Raw genomic sequence first — 27,692 nt, 5'->3', positions numbered from 1 at the left:
ATTTCTCAACAGAAACATTTCAGGCCAGAAAGGGGTGGCATGAAACATTCAAGGTGATGAAAAGCAAGGACCTACAACCAATGCTACTTTACCAACAAAGGTTATTATTTAAAATTGAAGGAGAAATACAGAGCTTCCCAGACAAGAAGAAGCTAAAGGAGTTTCTTACCACCAAACCAGTACTGCAACATATATTAAATGGCTTGCTTGAAGAGGAAGAAGGTGGAGGAGGAGGAAGAAAAGAAAAAAGAACAGAAAAGAAAAGAAAAGAAAAGAAAAGAAAAGAAAAGGGAGAAGGAGGAAGAGAAGAAGAAAGAAGAAGAAGAAGAAGAAGAAGAAGAAGAAGAAGAAGAAGAAGAAGAAGAAGAAGAAGAAGAAGAAGGAGGAGGAGGAGGAGGAGGAGGAGGAGGAGGAGGAGGAGGAGAAGAAGAAGAAGGAGGAGGAGGAGGAGGAGGAAGAGGAGGAGAAGGAGGAGGAGGAGAAAAAGAAGAAGGAGAAGGAGGAGGAGGGGGGAGGAGGAAAGAAAGAAGAAGGAGGAGGAGAGAAGGAAGAAGAGAAGAAGGAAGAATAAGACAGAGGAGAAAGAAAACAGTGAAAAATAGTTTAAAATAAAGTGACAATAAATATGCATCTATCAATAACCACTTTAAATGTAAATGGCTTAAATACTTTAGTCAAAAGACATAGGGTAGCTGAATGGATAAGAAAATAAGATATATGTACAATATATGCTGTTTTCAAGAGACCCAATTAAGCACAAAAGATATACACAGACTAAAATTAAAGGGATGGAAAAAGATATTTCATGCAAATAGAAACTAAAAAAGCTGGGGTAGCAATGCTTATATCCAACAAAATAGCCTTGGTTTCAAGGCTATAGTAAGACACAAAGTAGGAAACAACATATTGATAAAGAGAATAATCAAACAAAGGATATAGTCCTAGTAAATATCTATGCGCCCAAAATAGGAGCACCTGAGTATGTGAAAAAAATATTGATGGATATAAAGGGAGAGATTGACAGAAATACAGTTACAGTAAGGTATTTTAACACCTCATTGCCCTGGTTATTGTGGCTCAGTGGACTGATTGCTGACCTGTGAACCAAAGCATCATCACTGGTTCAATTCTCAATCAGGGCATATGCCTGGGTTGCAGGCCAGGTCTCCAGTAGGGGGATCACAAGAAGCAACCACACATTGATGTCTCTTGCCCTCTCTCTCTTCCTCCCTTCCCCTTGCACTAAAAATAGATAAATAAAATACTTAAAAAAGAATATCCATTGAATTCAGTAGATAAATCTAGACAGGAAATCAACAAGGAGCCAGCAGCCTTAAATAACACACTAGATCAAATTGATTTAGTTGATATCCTCAGAGCATTTCATCCCAAAGCAGCAGAATATACATTCTTTTCAAGTGTACATAGAATGTTTTCTAGGATAGACCACTTGTTAGGACACAGAACAAGTCTCAATACATTTAAGAAGATTGAAATCATATCAAGTATTTTCTCTGACCATATTGCAATGAAACTAGAAATCAATAATAAGAAGAAACTGAAAACTACACAAAGCATGGAAGCTAAATAATATGTTATTAAACAATGAATGAGTTAACAACAAGATCAAGGAAGAAACCAAAAGATACCTTGAAGCAAATGAAAATGAGAACATAAAGAATGTAAAATCTGTGGGACACGGGGAAAACAATCTTAAGAGGGAAATTCATAGCAGTCCAGGCTTATCTGAAGAAACACGAAAGAGCTCAAATAAACATTTAACTTTATACTTAAAGGAACTTGAAAAAGAACAACAAGCAAAATGCAAAGTGAGTAAAAGGAAGAAAATAATAAAGATCAGAGCAGAAATAAACAAATAAGGTCTAGAAAGTGATATAAAAGATCAATGAATCCAAGAACTGGTTATTTGAAAAAATAAGATTGAAAAACCTATAACAATACTTATCAAGAGAAAAACAGAGAAGACTCAAATAAATAAATTCAGAAATTAAAGAGAAGTAGTAACTGACACCATAGTATACAAAGGATTGTAAGAAAATGTTATGGATAACTATATGTCAATAAATTGGACAACAGGATGAAATGAGTAAATTCCTACAAACATACAATCTTCCAAAACTAAATCAGGAAGAATCAGAGAATCTGAATACAAAGATTATCCCTAGTATATTAAATTAGTAATCAAAAAACTCCCAACAAACAAAGTCCTCGGACCAGATAGATTCACTTGTAAATTTTACCAAACATTCCAAGAAAGAACTAACAACTCTCCTTAAACTATTCCAAAAAAAGTTGCAGAGGAGGGAAGACTCCCAAGCTCATTTTATGAGGCAGCATTATCTTAATTCCAAAACTAGATAAAGACACTACAAAAAATGAAAAGTATGGGCCTATATCACTAATGAACTAAGATGCTAAAATCCTCAACAAAATATTAATAAACAGAATATACAATACATCAAAAAGGTCCCACACCATGATCAAGTGGGATTTATTCCAGGGATGAAAGTTTGGTACAACATTAAAAAATCAATAAATGTGATTCACCACATAAATAAAATGAAGTATGAAAACCACATGATCATATCAATAGATGCAGAAAAAGCATTTGATAAAATCCAACACCCATTTTTGGTTAAAAAAAAAACTCTCAACAAAGGGGAATAGAGGTAACATACCTAAACATAATAAAGGATATAAAGGATAAACCAACTACTAGGAAAATATTCAATGGGCAAAAACTATAATTTTTCTCCTTAATATCAGGAACAAGACAGGGATGTCTTTTTTCATCTCTGTTATTCAACATAGTACTGGAAGTCCTAGCCACAGCTGTCACACAGAAAAAAATAAAAGGCATCCAAACTGGTAAGGAAGCAGTAAAACTGTCAATATTTGCAGATGACATGATATCCTATGATTCTACCACAAAAACTACTAGAACTGAAAAATGAATTCAGTGAAGGGGCAGGATACAAAATTAATATCCAGAATTCAGTTGAATTTTTATATGACAACAATGAACTATCAAAAAGAGAAATCAAGAGAACAATCCCATTCACAATTGCTTAAAAAAATAAAATACACAGGAATAATTTTAACCAAGAATGTAAAAGACCTGTATCCAAAAAATTATAGGATACTGAAAAAGGAAGTTGAAGAAGATACAAATAGGTGGAAGCATGTACTGTGTTCAAGGACTGGAAGAATTAACATCATTAAAATATCCATACTACCCAAAGCAATCTATAGATTCAACACAATTCCTATCAAGATACCAATGGTATATTTTGTAGAACTAGAAAAATATTTCAAAAATGTACATGGGAACACAAAAGAGACTGAATAGCAACAGTGAACTTGCGAAAGAAAAACAAAGTTGGAAGACTCATGCTACCTCATGTCAAACGACACTATAAGGCCATAGTAATCAAAACCACATGGTACTGGCATAAAAAAAAAAGGTCAGTGAAGTAGAATGGAGAGCTCAGAAGTAAACCAACAATTTTATGCGCAATTAATATTTGACAGAGGAGGCAAATACATACAATGGGTTAAAGGTAGTTTATTCAGTAAATGGTGTTGGGAAAATTGGATGGATACATGCAGAAAAATGAAAGCAGACCACCTTTTTACACTACACAAAGAATAAATTCAAAATGGACTAAAAACTTAAATGTTAGACTCAAAACCATAAAAATCATAGAAAAAAACTTAGGCAGTAAAACCTTGGACATTGCTCGTAGCAATATTTTTTTCTGATACATCCCCTGAGGCAAAGGAAACAAAGAAAAAATAAACAAATGGGACTACAACAAAGTAAAAAGTTTTTATTCAACAAAGGAAACCATCAATAAAATAAAAAGACAGCACACTGAATGGAAGAACATACTTGCTGATACTTCTAATAAGGGGTTAATATTAAAAATTTATAAAGAATGTATGACTCAACACCAAAGAAACAAACAATCCAATTTAAAAATGGGCAAAGGACGTGAATACCTACGTCTCCAAAAAGGACATACACATGGCAGATAGACATATGAAAAGATGCTCAACATCACTAATCGTCAGAGAATTGCAAATTAAAACCATAATGAGATATCACTTCACACTTGTCAGAATGGCTATCATCAACAAACCAACAAACATCAACTTCTGGCAAGGATGTGAAGAAAGGGGAACCTTCTTGTACTATTGTTGGATATGCCAATTAGTACAGATACTGTAGAAAGCAGTATGGAGTTACTTCAAGAAATTAAAATGGAACTGCCTTATGACCTAGTGATTCCACATGTGGGAATTTACCTGAAGAAACTTGAAACACTGATTCAAAGAATATAAGCACCCCTATGTTCATTGCAGCTTTATTTCCAATAGCCAAGATTTGAAACAGCCCCAACACTCCATCAGTAGATAAATGGATAAAACAACTATGGGACATTTGCACAATGGAATGCTACTCCCCCATAACAAGGAAGAAAACTTTATTATTTGTGTCAGCATGGATAGATCTGGAGAACATTATGCTAAGTGAAATAAGCCAGTCAGATAAAGACAAATACCATATGGTTTCATTCATATGTGGAATCTGAGGAACAAACTGAACTAAAAATGAAATAGAAACAGACTCATAGATGGAGAGCAGATGACAGCTCTGGGTGGGGTTGGGGGGTAGAGGGATGGAGCACAAAGAAAATAGGGCTCATGGACATAAGCAACAGTGTGGTCATTGCTAGGGAAAGGATGTAGTGGGTGGAGTTAGACGTAGGTATAAGGGAGATCATGAGTAATGGAAAAAATAAAATATAAAAATAAACTGCTAAATAAAAAAGAAACACACTTAAAGGGTATATCAATTAAAGTAGGATTAAATTGCAACCCTGAGTTGAAGTAAACATTAGTTTTATATAGTGTTGATATCTAAACCAACTCTTTTGGGCATGTATGATTCAATTATTAGAATTGTAGCCTTTTTGCTTAGTTTTTCATTTCACATAAGCTTATGTAACATTTAGCAAGAATAGAAAATCATTTCTAATTTTGAACTTGAGAATAATACTATAAAACTGTAATACACAGTAAGAAATATTATTTTTCTCCAAGGCAGGAAGAAATTTTGGCATAAACTCAAAAGCTGCACTTTCTTGCCTTTTGCCTTAAAGTAGGACTGAAAGCCATGACTTAAGGAAATAACTACAGGAAAGGATGCAAAGGAATATAAACCAAGAAGCAAGAGACAGGTACTACTTACGAATTACAAGTTAGTATAGCCAGCATTTTTATTTGTAGAGATAGCCAATGTATTATCAATACATAAATAAATATGGTCACAGTATACATAAAGTATTTATAAATAATTTGTCAGCTGCAGGTACTTAATTATATTTGACACTTATTGTGTCTATCACTACACAATCGAGGTACTTTAAGGAAATTAAAAATACAACTTAGTTCTGGCTGTATCTATAATAAATTTAACTTTATAAATATAAGTAATACTACATCTGAAATATAAGTATGGTAGATTAACTTCCTTTTCTAAATAATGAATAAAAGCAAATAATGAAATATTGTTTATGAGCATCCAGGTTAAGATGGTGGATTACAATCATATCATTTAATTTCCCTCCCATAAAATTTAACAAAATGGGCAAAAATAAATATATAAAAGCTAATCAATAAATGTTCACCAATAGCCATGAAACAGGAAAAAAATAACATAATGTAATTTAGTAAACTAGTCCAAAGAAAGAAAAAATATATTTCTGGAAGGGAAAAAAAGGGGTTTCTGAAGGAGAAGCACAAAACAGCTCAGTTACTCACCATGTCCTTAGCCTCAAAAACATCTTGTCATTCATCTTTTGATGAACTCTCAGATGCTTCCATAACGTGGCTATTGTTTCTCAGGCATAAAAAGAATGAAATCTTGCCATTTGTGAAAACATGGGTGAACTTAGAGGGTATTATGCTAAGTGAAATAAGTTGACAGAGAAAGACAGATACCATATGATTTCACTTATGTATGGAATCTAAAAAATAAATAAATAAATAAATGAACAAACAAAACAGAAACAAACTCATAGATAACAGAGAAAAAAATTGATGGTTGCCAGATGGGAGGGGCATTGGGGGCTGGGTGAAAAAGGTGAAGGGATTAAGAAGTATAAATTTAACAATTATAAAAGTAGTCATGAAGATGTAAAGTACACCATGGGAAATACTGTCAATAATACTGTTATAACTGTGGATGGTGTCAGATGGGCACTCAACTTATCGGGGTGATCACTTCATAAGTTATATAAATGTCTAACCACCATGTTGTATACCGGGAACTAATACTATATTGTATGTCAACTGTAATTGAAAGGTTTGTTTTTTTAATATAAAAGTGCTTGTCAATATTCCCTAATGCCATATAGATGCCATAAAGAGCTTTTTCCTTTTCTTTTGATTGAACTTTTATGGAAAGTGCTCCAAAAAAAAAGTGTACAAAGTCAGGAACGAATGAACTACAGGACATCTCTGATAGAAAACCTCCAGGGGCACAGTGAAAGAATCCTACCCAACATCTTCCACCAGGTGGAGTGATCTGGAATAAGACAGAGGGCAGAGAGAACAGGGCAGAGTCCAGAATACTAATAAAGGGTGCCAGCCACTTCACCTGAGTTCTACCGGGTGCGTGACCACTTCCCCTCCTCCCAAGGGTCTGGTTACAGAAAATAAGCTACAACATAAAATGTTCAGCGTTTAAACTCTAGCTTGGAGGTGCAAAGAAAATGAATCCAGAAAACACAGTGTGGTGTCAGCCACTTCAGTTTTAAAATGAAATTAAAAAATTAAACCCACTCACAAATAAGTGAGATGAAAAGATAAGATTCCACCTTAGAAGAAAAATTAATATGTCACTGAAAAGCAAAAGAAAATTTCTCACAGTCACTGTACACTGTAAAACGACTCAGTAAGAACAAAATTCAGGTAGTCAGTCACTTAAAGTCTACCTTTTGGCTCTGAGATCCACCATCATATTGAAAGAGCTCAGACCAGCTCAGCTCAAGTCCTCTATGCATGTCTATGTTGAATCACCATTCACCTCTAAAACCTTGTGTTCCAATATTCTATTTCAGATCACAACAACCCTATTCATCCAGATGTTGTGATCGCACACTCCCCCTATTCTTAGTCTTGCACTCCACATGACCTCCAGTCTCTCAGCCTCTGCACCAGTAATCTATCACCCCTATTGTTCCAACTTCCTTCCCTGTCTAGTATAGATTCTATGAACTGAGTCTAATCACCTCTTCTGAACAACTCTTTTCTTCTAGAAATATCTTGCCTCTTGGTTTCTGTAGATCTGCCTTTTTCTTGGTTTTCCTCTCTGGTGTCTTCTGCACTAGAATATTCTCCTACTATTATTTGTAGAGGTGAGCCCTTCCTCAGGTTTTATCTCTGCAGTCTTTTTCCCTTCCCATATGTATTAGTTTCCTTTTACCAGTGTAACAAATGATCCCAAACTTAAAATAATGCAAATTTACTCTTTTACAGTTTTAGAGGTGTGATGTTCAAAACCAATTTCATTGGTTTAAAGTCAAGATGTCAGCAGAGCTGGTTTCTTTGGGACCTTCTGAGGGAGGGTCAGTTTCCTTTCCTTTTCCAGCCTCTACTGGCCACGAACCAGTGTTTCTGAGTTGGTGGTGCCTTCTGCCATCTTCAAAGAGCAGCATTCTAGCCTCTGCTTTTGTCATCACATTGCCTTCTCCTGGGACTTTGATTCTCTCTTGTAAGGAAGGGGCATTACATCAGGCCCACCACATAACCCAGAAGAACCTTAATCTTGTCTTCATTTAAAGCTTTTAAATTTAATTATATCTACAAAGTCCTTTCTGCACTAAGCTAACAATCACAGATTCTGGGAATTAGAATGCAGACCTATTTGAGGGAGGGGGTATTTTTAAGCCCACCACATTATACATTGTTACTGAGGTTTTAGTTTCAAAGTTTTTAACTATGATTTTGATATTGGAATTTCTCCAAATATTTCTTCGAGGAGATTTTTTCTGCTAAGCAGCATACCTACCTATCCAATTCCTCTAGTTGAATATCCCAGTTTATTTTTTTACATTTTATCTTAATAACATTGTTCTCTCTTGTGTATTTAAACTTGTTCTTCAATCTGCATCAAGTTTAGTAGACTGTAACCATGGTTAAGGGCCCCCCTTCTTCCTCTTAACCTGCTTTCTCAAAGAAGCTTTTCTGACGACTCTGAGCAGATAAAACTCCTCTATTTTATGCTTTCATAGAACTGTAAACCACTTTATCTTAGTACTTAACACATTATAATTTTATACTGAGATACAATTTTATACAAAGAAAAGGGTGGCAATAAAACCTCACTACACACTCCATGAAGGAATAAAGTATGAATGTTCTTATATGATACTGTATTTCATCAGCTTTACACAGATCTTGGGGTATAGAAGATTTTTTAAAAATATTTGCTAAGTGAATGAATGAATAATGTCCATTCTCTGCCAGCAACAGTCTCAGGTGTTTGAGAAAAAAATAATAAATCATACAAACACGGACAGGCCTCATTCTTCCTCAAACCCTTCTTTTAGTAGTAATTTGGGGTTGATGATTTTGATTACCAAGAAGGTTACTAAAGTTTATTTTTGTAGCACATTAAGTCTCTAAAAATTAGTACATAAACAGGACTGTTTTTTCCTGTTTAGTATTCTTGTTAAAGAATGCAAATAAAAGTTTTTCTTCATTTGACAAGAAGAAATGGTTAGATTGAGTGAGGCAATCTTTGCTCCTGGACAAATACTTCCATGTTCTGAGGGGGGAACAACATTAAAAACATTGCCTCGACAGTAAGTATTATTTTTAATAATTTATAGAATACCTAATCTCAATGCTTTGAGGTTTTCCAGAGCTGTAGCTGTGCTTAGAAAGTCTTATAGTGTTTTAATGATCAGCTGACTGTGATTGGGAAGAGAAAGGTAGACTTCTGTATCCCTCCACCTCCTGGTACCAGACATTGTAACAAAATGTCTTCTACTTTCATCATGTAAATAGTGTGAGTAGAAAGAAAAGCCACTGTCCTTTAACCTTCATAGCTTTAGGTCAAATAACATTTGTGATCTTCAAAGTATATCAGGACATGGAACATAATCACAGTCTTTATCTAGAATACTTCCTGATAACTTTTATTTTTAATCTCAATTCAGCCTTTTGAATAATTGAATAACTGAAAAATACAAGCTGAAAAATTTATATTTTATATTGAAAATTAGTTAGTAATAGATCAATTAGAGTAGAGGCTAGTAGTGAAGGTGGGGAAAATGCAGACAACAAAAACTTATAAGAGTCAGAAATAACACATTTCTGAAATCATATTTCATGATATAAAAATGTCCTACATTGAAAACATATTTGTTTCTAATAGTAAATCTGTCAATGGCAGTCATAAATAAACATTTCCACAATATTTACACAACCCTTATTTTCCTATTTTATACATGTCAGTTTCTTGAGTTAAGAGTATTTATTTTCCTAAGTGGAAAATAGGTCTAATTTACAGGTTTATAATAAGTTTTCTGTTTATGAATGCAATTCAGCCTCAACTTCTATAATGTCTCAGTCGCAATTTATAATATTCAGCGTTTAGTGGCAAGTAATGTATAAGAATCACAACCAGAAATTTCTGCATGCCTTGAATGGGACCTTATCAACAGGTGATAGAACTTCCAGCACTCAGCCATCTAAGGGACTTCCCCATCTATAAGGCCTCCTACTCTTCTTCAGCATTCAAGCTTGTATACTTCAGGGGCATTTCATTATTTCACTACAGCTTGGTATGTAAAGAAAACAGTCTTGATTTAGTCTCGATGGAGACATGCATCACTTAACAATGAAGATTCATTCTTAAAAATATGATATTAGACTATTTTGTCATTGTTCAAATCACAGAGTGCACTTACACAAACCCAGATGGTGTATACAACCTACTACCCACCTAGGTTCTGTGATACAGTCTATTGATCCAGGGCTACAAACCTGAACTGCACGTTATTATACTGAATACTATAGGCAATTATGACACAATAGTAAGTGTTTGTGTATCTAAACATATCTAAAAATAGAAAAGGTGCAGTAAAATGTGGTATAAAAGATGTAAAAAAGGCACATCTTTATGGACACTTAGCAAGAATAGAGCTTGCAGGACTGGAAGTTACTCTGGGTGAATCAGTGAGGGAGTGGTAAGTGAATGTGAAGGTTTGGAACATTACTGTACTCTACTGTAGACTTCATAAACACTGCACATTAAGGCTACACCAAACTTTTAAAACAACACAAGATAATTAAATCAAGCACAAGAGAAACTGATACAACCAAGAGACAGCAATCATGGGATGTGTGAATATGTTGCCAGTATGAAATGGTATACTGTTTTACAGCAAACTTTTTCTATAAGTAGAAATAATATGCTTTGGACAACCATGTTGTGCTGTATAAAAATAACTAAACAGGTTGAAAAAACAGATGAGGACGAAAACATCAAGCAAGATGGCATCAAACCACAAGATAAAGCTCTTAAGGCCATGACCAAATTTCAGGCTAGCTTCCATGGGCACAGAATAAGGAAAAATCTCAAAGGCGAGAAGACGGGTGATGCCCAAGCTGCTGAAGCCGAGATGAGTGAGAAGGAAGATGCCCCTGCTGCTGGTGGTGCCAAAAAGAAGGAAGGAGAAGGTCCCACTACCACTGAGGCAGCCCCGGCCACTGGCTCCAAGCCTGAGGAGTCCAGCAAAGCAGGAGAAACTCCTTCCAAGGAAAGGAAGGGGGAGGGTGTCTCTGATGCTGCTGCAGAGCAGGAGGCTGGCCCCCCAGGCTCGGCTCCCTCAGAGGGGAAGGCCAGCTCTGCTGAGACAGAAGTGCCACTAAAAATTCCACTGACAACTCACCGTCCTTCAAGGCAGAAGATGCCCCAGCCAAGGAGGAGCCTAAACAAGCCGTTGCACCCACTGCTGTCACTGCTGCTGCTGCCACACCCGCTGCAGAGGGTGCAGTCACCAAGGTAACAGTCCCACTTCCAATGGAGACTTTGGAGAGCTAAAGAGAAGATAGAAGCTGTAGATCAGGGATGTCAAACTCATTTTCACTGGGAGCCACATCAGCCTTGCAGTTGCCTTCAAAGGGCCAAAATGATTTTAGGACTGTATAAATATAACTACTCCTTAACTATTAAGGAGTTGAAATTACATTCGGCCCTTTGAAGGTAACCACAAGGCTGATGTGGCCCCCGGTGAAAATGAGTTTGACACCCCTGCTGTAGGTGAAACCAAAACTGAGGAAACTGCCTAGCAGGAGGAGGATAAAGAAGAACGAGGTGGACCAAGAACATGCCCGAACGCTAAGAAATGGCTTTCCACGTCCCCACTCTCTCCTCTCCTGAACCCCATCTGTCCCTGCCTCTTCTCAGGTCCACTCTGAGGTTTCCCTTCCTGACCTGCATGTCTGTGAGTCTGTCCTCTTCCACCCTCTAGCCTTCTTTCTATGTGGCAAGCATTTTTTTAAAAGCAGGAAAGACCCCAAGCCAAATAGTGTAGCTTAAACACTTTTTGTTTCTTGATGTTTTTATGGCAAGTTTTTGGTAATGATGACCCAATCATTTTGGGAAATTCTTGCACTGTATCCAAGTTTTTTGAATTGGTGCATGTGGCCCTGTGGGAGTTCATTTTCCTCTCTCTTGTTCTATTCAAAGTGTGTGTACAATGTTCTGTTCATCTGAGAAGTCCAAAATATCAGTGAATTCAAAACCATTTTTCTCTTTCTCCTTTTCAATGTGATGGAATGAACAAAAATAAAAAAAATAAAAAACAGTGTGTTTAGAACATAAATAAAGCAAATGTGCCAATTAGCATAAAAATAATGCACTCTTAAATAATCATAAAAATTATAGTAGATATTTTTAATATATTTTATTCATTATACTATTACAGTTGTCCCATTTTCCCTTCTTCACTTCCCTCTACCCTGCACACCCCCTCCCACCCACATTCCCCCTTTTAGTTCATGCCCATGGGTCATACATATAAATTCTTTGGCTTTTACATTTCCTATACTATTCTTACCCTTCCCCTTTCTATTTTCTACCTACCATCTATGGTACTTATTTCCTGTACCTTTTCCACCTCTCTCCCCCTCTCACTCCCCTATTGATAACCCTCCATGTGATCTCCAAAAATTATAGTATATTAAATACAGAAACCAGTAACACAGTCTTTTATTATCATTTAATATGACTGGCAGTGAAGTAGGCTTGTTTACACCAGCAACACCACAAACACATGACAACGCAATGAACTACGTTAGCTACAACATCACTAGGCAATGGGAATTTTTCAGCTCGGTGGTAATTTTATGAGACCACAATGGCGTCTGCACTCTGTCAGTGACTGAAATGCATGACTGTATTTATTGGAAATGTGGAGCAGCTTGACTTTGACAGTAATCTAAGGCTTATTTCCCTCTTCCAATCCATGAGACTGAGAGTTCAAGAACAACAAAGAAGAATTCAACAAATGGCCATTCTGTCCTTTTTACAAATCTAGTCAAAGCCTTTTATTTTGTAGTTAGGAAGTAAAATTTCACTATAAAACTTTTAGCAACTTCCCATTGATAAACCCTGTTCTTTGAATTGAAGAAACTCACAAGGTATAGGGGCACCTTTTTCTTTCAATTTCTAACCCACATGAACATTGAAGAGGTTTGACTAAAGATAATAAGGTTATACTTTTTTTTTGGCTTTTCAAATTGGAATTAATAAATGATGTCTTCACTTGATTAACTCTTAAAACCAATTAAAAGCAAAAGTTCCTGTGAAATGAGTCAGATTCCATCATTTGAAAGAAATGTGATAGCACAATTCAATATTTATGAAAAAATTCTATGACTAAAGACATACCTGTTAATGAGTTTCTAAAAATAAGGAGATTCAGTAATTATCACTTAAACAACTCATTATCTGTTTCATAATTTTATCAGTCAAGCTCTTCATCATTTCTAATTCAAAATTAGAGAAGGGTGAAGAGATATTGTTACTATTCTTTTCATAAAGAGGTCTGCTACCTTATGTCAGTTTCCAAAAGGTTTGATGGAGTAATGATGAAAGTTGTTTTTGCTTTTTCAGAAAGGCCTTCAGTTAAATTACCTAAGCCAGTACCAATTTTTTTCAACTCTATTTTAGTCCTCTTCCCCCTGCTGCCACCTCGCTGTTTTACAAGTAACAGTGAATGTGATAATGAGTAATGACATCTATTCATGGAAAATGTGAAAGGTCTGAAGTTACAGTACTTTTTTTTTCATTAGGAAAATGTGTCTCTAACAGCTCAGCCGCCCAGCTCCAATTCTGTAGAAGAAATAAATTTTCCTTAAATTTCAAAGAGTCCCCATTTTTTTCTCCCCCTCCCCACCACAACAGTTCTATTAATTACACAGGCTTTTTCATGGTAACGTGTAAAAAAATGTTTCAACTCTTATTTTTACCCATTAAAATGCAAATGATGTAGGGCTTTCTGATTGTTCAATCCCCTGGGAGGTTTTGGATATGCAACGTTAGGTCCATGTTTTCAAAGTGAATTCTTCTATATCCTTCATCTTCTCCCTTCTCAGATGCAGAGCATAATGAATGATTAGTGTTAAGCCAGGAAAGCAAGATGTATGTACAGATTAACAATGACCTTGCCTTCTTGGTCTCCATTTGGGTCTGGCTGTATGACACACAGAGGCCATTTTTAAAACCTGAGGCTACACGTGATATCTCTACAACTCTTCTATATCAGGATTTCACAGCTATTCAGTTGACATCAGTTGTATGTTGCTTGAACTCCAACGACAATGACAACAACAACAAAACTAATACCTGTGTAAGTAATATAAAACATGATTCATTATAAAAGTCTGTAAGTTTTAGAAATACATAGAAATATAGCTTTTGGTCACAGATTTACATTTTTTTAAAAAGTTGTTAAACCCTCAAATACCAAGCATTTGCTCTTTAGTATGTCTTATTCTTATAATATATCTATATATTGCCAATACCAAATATATAATACTACCAAAATAAAATTTAAATTGCTACAAAAATGGTTTTAATGTATTTATAGCAAAAAACTTCAAAGATATATTTTTTCTATTTTTCTTTATATGTTTTCTCAGCTTCATAGCTTTTACTTAATGATATCAACGTGTCTTTTTAAGCTGACTTACCTTTATTCAAATATCCCCATCTACAAAATCGAGACAAAATCAAAGGCCACTCATCTTCAGTAACTTCTCTTTCTCCTCCATCTCCCAGGAACACTTATTCCCAGGACACATTGTGTCATCTAGAGTTGGCCTTCCTTGGCTCATTGCAGACTCCATTAAAATTCACTATTTTGTGCTTCATATCTGCAAATTCTAAGTCAATGTAATAAATTAATCTATCTTACACATTAGTATTTGCATAGATACACATATTACTTCAGGTAGCCTGTGAAAAAAGCTGGTTCAAAGGCACAAACCCACTGATATGGTAAGTATGTCAGGCAGACTAGTGTGAAGGTATTGATTGGTATTTAGTACCTTCATGAATCCCTTTGTGGCTTCTTGAATTGCCTCATGTAATTAGCTTTCTTCTCTTTTGTAAATTAAGATTCACTTTGAAATATGGATATTCAAGAACCATATAAAAGTAGCAACTGGCCTTAAATGTAAATTTGGTCTTAAAATTATATTATATGCTGTAAATTTAACAAATGTTAAATATTTACATAAATTATGTAATCTATTTTTTTACTTATTCACATTCTTATATAATTTATCAGTTTGGGGGGGTTAGTAGCACAGTTTAACTCTATGCATATGCCATTTTGTTATGAAAAGTAGGCCATGTGGAACAAATAGGTAGAACAAGTTTCTGTTCTTCATATACAAACAAGAACTTGCATAATATATAAAAATCCCCTAGAAAGAAGCTATGCCATTCTTGTTAATAGATTCAAAAAAATGCATGAATAAAGAGCAAACTGAAGCTTCCTAAAGCTTAGTTCTTGTATATTATATACCTAGAAATGTGATTCAATATTCTATCACCAGAGATTTATAGAGGATTCATAATAGAAACACAGCAACCCAAGCACTTTAAAAAAATTGAACTTGTCAAAATTTCAAAAGCCCTTCTGACACTTAGCAGTGCATTTACTGGCACTGTGCATTCATAGTCTAAAGAAATACAGTAACACTACGTAGATTTCTAATGCATTAACAATTTCCTCTTTGCTAGGATTTTAAGGCTAAAGTGCATTCAGTTTGTTGCATGAACCCTATCATTCTCCTGTCTGTACTTAGCATTTATTATTTTTAATTAGAAACTAAGTTTGTTTTGTAATTGTTCACAATTTGTTTTACTGTGCATATTTGATCTTCTTAAAAAAAACATGAGTGTACTTAGGGCTGAGATGGTGTTTCTTTGGCTCTATCCGATCACATTAGAACCACACAGGGTTCCTCGTGCAGGCATCAAGGTGATGATTCATCGGGACTAAATTAGCAAACTGAGCTGCTAACTGGCCTTGTGACCCTGGACTACTCATCTCACTCTTTGAGGCTTCTGGTGCTCCTAACATAAAAAAAAAACTGATTATACTCTTTCTAAGATACTTTCCAAATATAAGATTCCATGATGCTTTATTAAGGAAGCCAGTAGAGGAAAGGAGAAAGGAGTAATATGAAGGTGTGGGGACTAGTGATAATTCAGAGCATACACTAACAAATCCTTGGCAAAACTATGGAAATCTGGGAGTACTGTGGAAGGGCGGAGAAATCAGAGAAATCCAGTCTTCCAAGACAGAATACTGTGTTATCCAGACTTGTGAGTTCAGTGCTTTTCTTCACTGAATGTGTTCTCCAACCATATGCAGCCTGCATAACAAAACACCTGAAGTGCCAAAATTAAGACAAACCTGGCAGAACAGCTAAAAATCAGGAAAATAACAGAAAGGTGACCCTAATCTCTTTCCTGATCCTCATCTCTGCCAAAATTTGGCCGACATAAGGGAAACGAACAGGAGATGGTGAAAAAGCAGCAGTGGGAAGACATAGGAAGAGGGTAGAATTGCTCCTGTATATCACAGGAAATGGGAAGTGGGAAAATTTTGCAGACTGATTACAGTCAACCAAACACCACAGTAAAGTAAATATCCAATCCTTGGAAGACTATGATGAATCTAAAGTAGTTATGATCTACTTTCTATAACATGCATATTTTAACCCCAAATTAATCAATATAAAAAGAAAGGAAAGGATGAATCTATACTCAAGAAAAGAAGGCAGTAGATGAAACAGACTGATTTCAAAGTAGCTATTATAAATATGATCAAAAATTGAAAATATGCTTAAACAATTGAAAGAAATGTTATCAATGAATGAACAAAATCTAAACAAAAAATCTAGAGCTGAAAATTATAGTTATTAAAATAAAAACCTTTCTAAATGGACTCAATGGCAAATTACACATGGCAGAAGAAAAAATTAATGACCCCAGAATAGATCAATATAAATTACCCACTTTGAAAAACAGAAAGAAAAATGATTAAAGAAAAATGAACAGAACCTCAGAATATGACATACCCTGAAGAATAGTGTGTATGTACTTGAGAAGAATGTAAATTCTGCTGCTGCTCCCTGGAATGTTCTGTTAGGCCTACTAGGTCCACTGCTCTAAAGTATGCTTCAAGTTCAATATTTACCTGTATTTCCATCTGAATGATCTACCCAATGTTGGAGATGGGGTACTATACTCTCTTAGTATTATTGGAGTGTACTATATTTTTCCCTTCATATCAGTTAGAATTTTATTAATATCCTTAGGTGCACCAATGTTAGATGCATACATATTTATGTGTCTTATATACGCTCAGTTTGAATTGCCTCCTTTATCATTACATGACTTTGTCACCTGTTACCATTTTTAGCTTAAAGTTCACCTTCTGATATAAGTATATCCTGTTCTTTTTTGGTTTATACTTGTATGGAATATCCTTTACCATCTCATCACTTTGATCCTTGTGCATCTTTAAAGTTTAGGTGAGTCTAGTAAGTAACAAATAATTGAATCTTGTTCTTTTAAAAAAAAAAATCTATCCAGCCACTCTATGTCTTTTAAATAAAGAATTTGATCCATTTACATTTACAGGAGTATTGATAAGTAAGGACTCACCGGTGCCATCTTATGAATAGTTTTCTGTCTGTTTTGTAGTTTCCTTACTCCTTTCTTCCTGTCTTGCTGCCTTCATTGTGAATTGATGATTATCCACAGTCATATGTTTTGACTCCCTTCTCTTTCTCTTTTGTGAACTTATCATAGGTTTTTTATTTGTGATTATTAGGAGACTTGCATGAAACATTTTATAAAAATAATGGTCTATTTTGTGCCCGGTAACTTAATTTTACTTGCATACAAAAACTCTATACTTTTACTCCCTTTATGTTTTTAATGTAAAAATTTACCTCTTTTCATGTTATGTATTTACTAACAAGTTATTGTAGCCATAGTTATTTTTAATATTCTTGCCCTTTAATAATATTTATTATAAAAATAAGTGTTTAACATTTCACCATATTATAGTACTAGAATATTCTGAATTCAACTATGTACTTACCTTTACTATTATGTTGTATACTTTCATATTCTCATTTCGGGGAATCTGTGGATGAATTAAACTCATGAGTGGGTTTTGTGATGGAGTCACAATGCAATTAGTAAAATTCTCATTCTTTTAATGTCCTCCAAGAGTTTTATCTGCTGCTCTCCCAGCCTTTTCCCACACCTGGTCATGTAGCTTATGATTCAATAATCTCCATGAGACAATGAAGAAATTAACCACTTTGGCAGTATCCCACATGCCTTTGGAAGCCGGGTGCCCTCTTACTTGCTCTCTCTCTTTTCCCCATGGAAAAAATCATAGCCAAGAATATCTCTCTTGGTCCTGAGCTCTATCACCTTGTGGGAAGGAAAATGTGGATGGAGTCAAATTGTTCCAATGATCCACTTCTGTGTGTCCAAGCTTGTATTTTCAGTTCCAACAATGCTCTGGAATGTCTCTTCTGAAAACCTGGACTTCCACCAAGTCTCTCTTGTATGTGAATTATTGTGTAAGACAGGGTTTTCCAGGAGCATCTGGACCATGCCCAAAAAGCACTGGAGCTGACTCATACATCACCAGAGGATGCACAGCCAGGAACAAGTTTTGTCTGCCTATTGCCCAATGCGTGGCAGGGGGTGGGGTTAAGACCCCTCCCAGGTTCCTTACTGTATGGTGCAGGATCCCACAGCTTCCACAAAGGCACTTTTGTCTATGGAATGATGTCAAATTTTTGTTGTTGAGGTGGAGGGCAAAAATGAGGTATGTCCCATGCCACCATAAAGTTATGTCACTCTGAGTCCAGGGTTTTCATTAGCAGCTGGTCACATTGGCACTGACAAGTCATGATTTCCAAAGTTCCAGACTCCCAGTAGAAAAGCAGGTACTTACTATAAATATCATTGTTTGTACAGTCTAAGTAAGCTAATATGTCAGGGTTTGAGTCTAAAGCACACAAAAGAGCCTTACTACCTAATAACATAAAGAGGATTCCAAAGTCAAGTTTTCATGTATCAATATCACAAGCAAGCCCTGCAAAAACTAACATCAGATCTGCTATATTAACTTTTTACTACACACTCACACTGGTGCTGCTTTTACACCCTGCTGAGGCTTTCCTTTCCTCACCTACAGTTGCCTCTTGTTTTGATTTTTCCCCCCAAACTTACAGAAATAGCCTCATTATATCCTCCACAGAAAAGCCAGGCACCAGCCAACCAGCTCCATCTCTCCCAGTGTCTGAATTTCACCCTCACAAGTCTTTTCCTTAAAGCCTTCAAATGTGAGTACAGACATGCATTGCATGACAATGCTTCAGTCAACAACAGGCCACAGACAGGAGGAAAGTCCCACAAGATTATAAAGCAACTGAAAAACTCTACTACCAAGTGACATTGTACCATCATAACATCGAAGCACAACACATTGCTCACGTGTTTGTGGTGATGCTGATGTAAATAACCCTACTGCACTGCCAGTTGTATAAAGTACAGTACATAACATTTGAAATGGACAATAAATGACTATGATACAATTTAAGTATTTTATATACTTTTTATTGTTTTAGAGTGTGCTGTTCCTACTTACACAGTTTACTGTAAAACAGTTTGTTGTGTTAAGACAGCAGCAGCCTTGATCATCGCATGCTTACCATGTCTTTTGTGTCATTTTCCCTTGCATTTGTTTCCTCCTGTGTTGTTTTACAAATTTAGTATAGCCTAAGTCTACAGTGGGGAACAGTAATGTCCCAAGCCTTCCAGTCACTCACCACTCACTCCCTGATTCGTCCAGAACAACTTTCAGTCCTGCATTTTCCATTCATGCTATGTGCCCTGTATAGGCATACCATTTTTTATCTTTTATATGTGTATTATGCCTTTTATATGTTGAGATATGTTTAGGTACACAAATATGTACCATTGTGTTACAATTGCCTAAAGTATTTAGTACAGTAATATGTATACATTTGCAGCCTAAAGCAAGAGGCTATAAAGCAATAGGTTACATACACCACGTAGCCTAGGTGTGTAATAGGCTATCCCACCTAGGTTTGTGTGCATACACTCGGTGATGTTCGCAAACATGAAATCGCCTAATGGTGCATTTCTCAGAACGTATCCATTGTTAAGCAGTGCATGACTGTAATGCCAACACCTTCTTTATCTACCTAAGCAAAGGGGTAGTCATTGCTTCCTGCAATTGCTATCTCCATAACATATTTTCAGTGTATTTTTCCCTTTTGATTTACATTGTTAAAAACTTTTTACTCAGTTTTAAAATCTCTATATTACCATATCAGTTCAGATCACTACTGTGGTTTTTGTTAGACCCTGACTGACATAAGAGCGGAAGTCATATTTCTTTGGCACAGCTGGTTAATAAGCAAGAACCAACAGGAATTGTTGATGTATTGCTCATTATTCTCCTTTTTTGGTACCAGATTTGTGGTGTGAGGCAGCTGTAGTAATGGCAGCAGTGACAGCAATAGCTGCAAATTCATACACTTCTGATGACACCTGTGGAGGGCAAACCTGAAACAAAATTTCAGGGTGAGCCCTCTCTCCAACCACCCTAATCCTGCCTTTCAGCTCTTCCAGTAATTTTTCAAGTGTTTATTAGGCTTTCCTTTGTTGTTGTTTTTTTTGGCAATACTGAGAGTGATTCCTGCACTAAATTCTGAAAGATATATAGGCTATTTATCAAAAAATTACAGAAAACAACATATTCAAAAGTGAAACTTTAAAAATATTCCCCATAAAATCAGGAATGAGATCTTGTGCTCACTCTCACTATTTTGATTCAACTTCATATTGTAGATACATGACCTGAGAAATAAGTGGAAAATAATTAGTAGAAAGAAAACAGAACTGTAATTATTTGCAATTGATATAATTATCTATTGAAAATCCTCAAATCTAGCTTATATGGAAAATTAAAATATACCAAAAAGTTTGCTATAGCATTTTTGTACTTCATTCTGCATTGTATCCACTTTTATAAAGCAAAAAATATATCTGAAATATTTTGGTGACTTTTTTTAAAAAAGCTAGATCAAATTACATTCAAAATAATCAAAAACAGGATAGGGTTACTTTTCGATGGTTATAACTAAATGGATAAAGCCTTCAGCTAATTACACAAAAGGAATTTTACCTATAAATTGGTCAATTCGCTTGTTTTACTAGGACCCAGTTTAAAACAATCTCCCATCACCTTAATTTTCAGAACTACTATGATCTTGGCTCTTAAGGCTTATTTAATGTATCTATGCTTAAAATTGTAGAACTATAAAATTTTATAGAAAATGAGAATCAAAAGAGAAGAATCTATTATGACTACAGTCACTTAATACAGGGGTTTTTATTCTTAAGCCTTGCTCTTGACCACAGTTTACATACATGGGCATTTCCAAGGTGCACCTCCATGACATTCCCTGAATTCCCCCCAAACAGGAGTGGTTGCAGTTATTCTCTGCAGGCAATTGCAGCTTTCAGAAGAACATTGGGTCACTGAAATATGCCCAGCTCTGCAAACAACTCATTATTAGCCAGATTCCATCATCCAAATCCATCCTGATACTTCTGGTGAGATGTGACTTTATGACATTGGAGAGAAAATATGTGAAGAAGTATCCAGAGTGTCTCTTTGGTGAAAGCCATGCTGTATGGGCACATTTTATAAACCACACTCACTAAGAATTGGTTTCATCCCTCTGTCCTCTTCATCCTCTTTTGTCTCATGAAATTCTTCTAGGGAGTCACATATGTATTGAGTGACTCTAAATAAACTACATTTGTTCTTACATGATACAAAATTTGGTTTCATTATATACTCAGTACAAAAGTTCTACTGTTTTCTATGACCATTGTCTCCATCTGGGTCCAGTAAGGTAATAGAAAAGAAATCAGTTATTGAACAGTGAGAATTTAATATAGAGAATGGTCATCTAGGTGCAAAGTTGTGAACTAGGTGCCTAGAGAATAAAAGAGAATGCTAATGTACACAGAGGTAGCAATGGCAGGAAGCAGACACTACCACTATAGCTTAAAGAGCAAATGGAGAAAGTTGGAGTTATTAAAATTCAGAAAATTAAAGGCTCTGGTCAGGTAGCTCAGGTGACTGGAGCCAGGTTGGCCAAGGTTGTGGGTTTGAGCCCCTGTCAGGGCACACACAAGAATCAACCAATGAATGTATAAATGGGTGGAGCAACAAATCAATCTCTCTCTCTCTCTCTCTCTCTCAAAAATTAGTAACTATATTTTTTTTAATTTAGAAACTTAGAGGATGGTTTCTGCAGAGCTGGAATTCAGGTCTTGGAGGAGAGGGTACTGGTTTAGCTGCTCAACAGGTACTGGTATCCCTGAGCTTGGAAGAGAGATCCCCCAAGGGGCTGACCTCAGAGGGCGGGACACCGCTGCCTGATGCGATGACTACAAGGATGGCCCACTGAGGCTCATTCCACAAAGGTTGAAAAAACTTCAAACTGAACTCAGCTGCCACAACACAGGGAGAAACTGTTGTTGCTGAGGTAAAGAAGCATTACCAAGGTGAAACTCACAGTACTGGAAGCAGTCAGGAAGCCAACAAGGGGTAAACAAAAAAAGGGAAAGTCCCTTTTTTCTCCTCCAACCTTACAATCTCCCTATTCTGCCCCCTGCTAGTAGAGTGGCACAGGGAGTCAGCTGGCAAAGCAGATACAGGCTTGCAGAGCCCCAGCTTCAGATCACAAGGACATTACAGAAGGCTGGTTTGAAGCTGAGAGCCAATTGCTTAGTAACTGCCACAACTATTCACCGAAAATCTGAAATACTGAAAACTGACACATGATTACAGTTACACTGTGGTAAATGGCTCAACTATTTATATACTTTAGTAGCTCACTAAGAAGCTATAAAACTCAGCATAGCCTCAAAGTTTTTAACAATAATGAGGTAAAAACTCAAATTCCAAAACCTGTTCATTATGTAACACAAGATGATACATTATACAACAAAATGTCTATTTCCAATCCTTGTTTGAGGAACATTAAACCAACCTATGCTCCCAGGGTAAAAATTAGTCAAACAAATTTGACAAATGCTATACAAACATTAAAAAAAGACTAAGGACTTCTGGTCCTCTAAAGTAGATGGAATAAAGCCAATCTTAAATGATGTTTAAGATATACTTACTCCCAACTATCTGTCTGTACCCAATATACACTCAACAACAGCTAGAACTTCTCACTCCTGCTTACATCCAGAAAGCGAAACTTGGCTTTGGCTAATGTGTGGAAATACATGCTGCTGTGTCCTGTTTCCATGCAGGAGGACAGTTCGGTTATATACATCACAGTCTTCTAAAATGCACATCATTCTTTTGACAGAAAATTCATTTCTAAAAAATATACTGTAAGGTGATAATCACATGAACATAAAACAGATTTAGCCCAAGATTGTTTTCATCAGTGTCACTTAAAATAAAGTCGAGCTGAAAATAAATCCAAAAGTTTACTCATGGGAGCCTAATTAAGCAATGTACAAAGTAATATAATACTATACAATCTATAGACCTGACTAGTTAGACATATCTTCATTAAAATAGAAAGAACAAGTTGTAGAACATTCAATAATTCAACAAATATTTACTGAGTACCTGCTTTAGCCAATGACCAACTGCTGACAAGGCCCTTGCCCACAAAAAGCAAAATGTAAATTTCATGTGAAACTGTTTACACACACTTATATGAGCACAAACATATATACATACACCTACACATGTGCCTGGTGGAATCACTTAAAAATATTGAGACATGAGTTCAAAACAAAACTGCTTGTTTTTCTCTCAGCAGTGGGACAATAGCTGATTTCTACTTCTGCCTTTATATTCTTTTATATCATGTGTTAGTATAAAATTATTTTTTATACAGCAACTTAAAAAATTCCTACACTTATTCAAAATCTAGGCACCAAACTTAGTAGAATTCACAGTTGAATGTGGCTTATCTTTCATGCAGAATTATTTTATCATTTGGTTTGTGTCATTCTTGGCGAATTTACATTCCATTCTGAATTATAATCAGTTTTGTGTTTGTCATCTGTCCTTGTAAGATTATAAGTATGTTGAAGACAGGGATACTATCTTCATACTATAAATTTCATCCCATATAACATCTGAAATAGAGCTTTTCTTTTAGTGCATGCTCACTATATATTGTTCCATTAGTTTCTAATTTAATTCATCATCAAATTGAACTAGCCATTAATCAGTGTAACTGTTTCACCCATGTACAGGGTAGGGCAAAAGGAGGTTTACAGTTTTCACATGAAAAATAATACAAAAATTAATAAAGAATAATACAAGAATAAACTCTGTGTTTTGAGTACTTTCATCTGTAAACCTATTTTTGCCCTGACCTACACTTTATAGGTAGGCATGCGCTGCTTCTAGCCCATGTGGAGAAGCTGCCTTTGTGAGGTAATTTGTAATATGTAATCTCAGTCCTCCAATCTTAGCTGATGGTACTGCAGGTGGACACTTAGCACAAAGGCAGCCAGTTCATAGCCTGGACACAGACATAACCTGGTAAGCAATTTGATTAATAGGCCATTCATAGAAAAAAAACTTCACAATGGTTATAAACCTATGACATGATTCCCAGCTTTATTAATCCATATGAAAATGAAAGCTAAAGCAAAACAGAGACATGATTCTTACCCATTGGGTTATTAAAAATAAAAAGTGAGGCCCTGGTTGGTGTGGCTCAGCGGACTGAGCACCGGCCTGCAGACCTAAAGGTTGCTGATTTGATTCCCAGTCAGGGCACATGCCTGGATTTTCGGCCAGGTCCCCAGGTGGGGGTATGTAAGAGGCAATGGATCAATGTTTCTCTTTCACATCGATGTTTCTCTCCCTCCTTTTCCCTCTTTCTAAAAGTAGATAAATAAAGTCTTTAAAAATAAATAAAGAGTGATAATGTCTGGTATTGAAAAGAATGAGAAGTGGTCATTACCATAAGCCATGCGTGGGAATGTTAATTAAGGCTCATTTGGAAGGCAGTTTTGCAGCATCTAGCAACATTTACACTGTGCTCATGTTTTGATGCCGTTATTCTGCTCCAGGAATACAACTTGCAGAAATACTCCCATGCGCACACAGCTGAGGCAAGGATGGCCTTTGTAATGTTTTATAAGAAAAATACTTGAAATATTTCCACCAGTAGGAAAGAAGATTAAATAAACTATGTTATATCCATATTATAGAAAAAGAAGCAGTGACCCAATAGTTAACAAAATCAAACCCAACATTTTTACCATGACCCACAGTCCTATATAATCTGGCTCCACCTCTGTGAACTCATCTCCTCTCTCTACCCCACCACTTACTGTCTTGAAATCAAGGGCATTTGCACTTGCGTATTCTTGTACTTGTAATATTCTTTCTCAAGGTGGTCCTTTGGCTGGTTTATTCTCTCCAGGATCTGTCACCCTTACAGAATTCTTTCCTGGCCTTCCTGATCTCAACCCTCTTTATGTTTTACTCCTCTTCATTTTTCTTCATAGAATTCACCAGTTCCTGACCTTAAATTTTGAGCTACATATTTTAATTATCCATCTCCTTTACTAGAACCATCTGTAGCAAGGAATTTATCTATTGGTTATTACAAAACCCCCAGTGCTTAGAATGACATCTTGCTATGAATAAATATGTTATGTTAATTAATTATTTATTTAAAAGGTGCATGTTAGAATTATATATTTTAACATGGATATATATCTAAGATATATCTATGTTGCCAAAAATATAAATGATATAGTCCCACATGGGTAAATAATGTTTGTGTATATACCTATGTGTGTATACATATAGGCATGTTTGTGTATGTGAATTTGATATATAAATGCATATAGATATTTAGAAATCTATAGATAAGGAACTAAAATTATATACAACAAATTGTCATCACTGCCAAGGAGAGTGTCATTGGGAGCAAAGAAAAGGAACTTTCACATTTACTCTATATACTTTTATATCAATTTAATATTTCATGACAAAATTTATATACTTTTCATAAAAGAAAAACAAAGACAAAAGAAAATTATTAATAAGAAGAAATCACATTTTCAGCTCTTGTAACAGCCAATATTCTTAGCACTACAGATATATTAACTCAATCATCAAAACAACCATAGAGGATAAATTATTATTATTATTATTAAGAAAGAAGCTAAGACATAAAGGATTAAGTAACTTAGTCAAGATTATATAACCTCTAAGTGGCAGAACCAGGGAAGATAAGAAGAAGAAAAAGAGAGAGGAAGAGAAATCTTCTAAGGGAAGATTCATGTACCAGTTTTGATGTACAGAAGACAAATCTGGCAAAACAAAAGTGGTTAAGTAGTCAGTACCTGCCAAGCAAAATTGCACGTTGTTTGAAAGAGAATGAAAGATAAAGAAAACATTCAACTCCTGTGCTGTGGTGCTCAGCTCTTCCAGAGTTCCCAAAATTACTTGTCCAAGATTCCTGTTTCTGCATTTTTAGGCAAGTATCCCTTAGAGAAACCCTGTGGTACATGATGACTCGAGTGAAGCTTTGTCTCTGCCTGAATCCATACAGGAATTTATGTTCTTGACCTACAGATGGTGCCATGTGTAAGAAAAGTGCCATGGAATGAACTCCTTATTCTTTTAAAGAAAATAAATAATCAAATTAAGTTCAATGTTGGCAGCAAAGCATGGACATTTTTAGAAATTTTCCAATGGATCATCAAAGCAAGTTATATGGTTTTTGTGTTTATTTATTTTTATGTATTGATATTTTCTTTTTCTTTCTACTGTGTACTTATTTGATTGGCCATTTATTGTCTCTAATCCTAAAGATAAGTGTAGTCTAACTGAGTGAGTTTAAGGTAAATTATATTAAAGAGGCACAAAGATACAAGAATAATACAAAAGAAATGTTATAAAAATAGATATGACTCATGTTAAAATATTTCCTCATTCTCAGTTTTCTTAGTCAACATTTTCATGTATCATGGCTGCTATCATTTTACACTGCATTTTATTTTCTTTACAGCTTCTCCATGTGATGAACAGTTGATGAGTCATTTCACATAGGTATGGTACTGGTGTCCTATCTTTTTATTAAAATAATAGGTCATTTATTTGTTTTAAACTAATATGGAATCATAGTTATAGTCCTCCTATCATGGGATTGTATTATCTTTAAGGTTTAGTATGGGATCAGAGTGAGAGTGACTGTTGTAGGCATCATAATCTTCCAATTAAAAAATACTATGTCGTTTATCCAGAAATGAACCCTGAACATATTCACGTAGTCCAACCACGGGTGTTACATTAAGGAGAACACTAGTTTGCTCACAGTTTCAATATACCTTGAGGCTTTTCTGTTTCCCAGCACAATCGAATCTGAGCGTATATGATTACCAATGCATACATGGCAAAGCTTGGCTTTCACAGTTCAAAGTGTCTACCTATAGAGAACAAACTGAAAAAAACATAAGACATCACATCTCATTTGTAGACTTTATTCTTTCCTCCAAAAGAGACTGAAATATTAGGTCACACTATTCTATTAAACCACATTCCCTTTTACACTAAGGCAAAAATATGACTTAAGAGTGTGCTCATCACTATATGCCCTTTATGCTGTCAGCTATCGAAACATGAATACACAGCTAACTCTTTACAACTACTAGACTGTAAATCAAACATGCCAGTTAGTAAATGACCCTTAAACTTCATTTCTGTTTCTTACTAAAGATTGCTAGTCATTCATGGGTACTACAAGAAAACATAGAAGGTTTTGAGGAAAATGCTACGTAACCTATCATTCCTCTAAGGCAACTGGCCTCATTTGTAGCTCCCTCTGTGTAATGAAACAAACAGATAGTTGAGAGTTGAAAATTTTAGTCAAACAATATTCATGGGTTTATATTTTTGTTCCTTCCATAAGATGCTAAGTAATGTGAATAATTTTTC

The 27,692-nt window shown here is 35.5% G+C and overlaps 1 pseudogene; it reads left to right on the top strand.

Annotated features, from left to right (window-relative positions):
• The first annotated feature begins 10,523 nt into the window (after positions 1-10,523).
• LOC123827378 lies at positions 10,524-11,479 on the top strand (annotated as a pseudogene).
• The last annotated feature ends 16,213 nt before the right edge of the window (positions 11,480-27,692 follow it).

Source organism: Phyllostomus hastatus, unplaced genomic scaffold, assembly GCF_019186645.2.
Source record: "Phyllostomus hastatus isolate PE091 unplaced genomic scaffold, TTU_PhHast_1.1 phas_contig_86, whole genome shotgun sequence".
NCBI classification, from domain to species: Eukaryota; Metazoa; Chordata; class Mammalia; order Chiroptera; family Phyllostomidae; genus Phyllostomus; species Phyllostomus hastatus.
The sequence above is the reverse complement of the archived record's forward strand: the minus strand, read 5'-3'. Positions and strand labels throughout refer to the sequence as shown.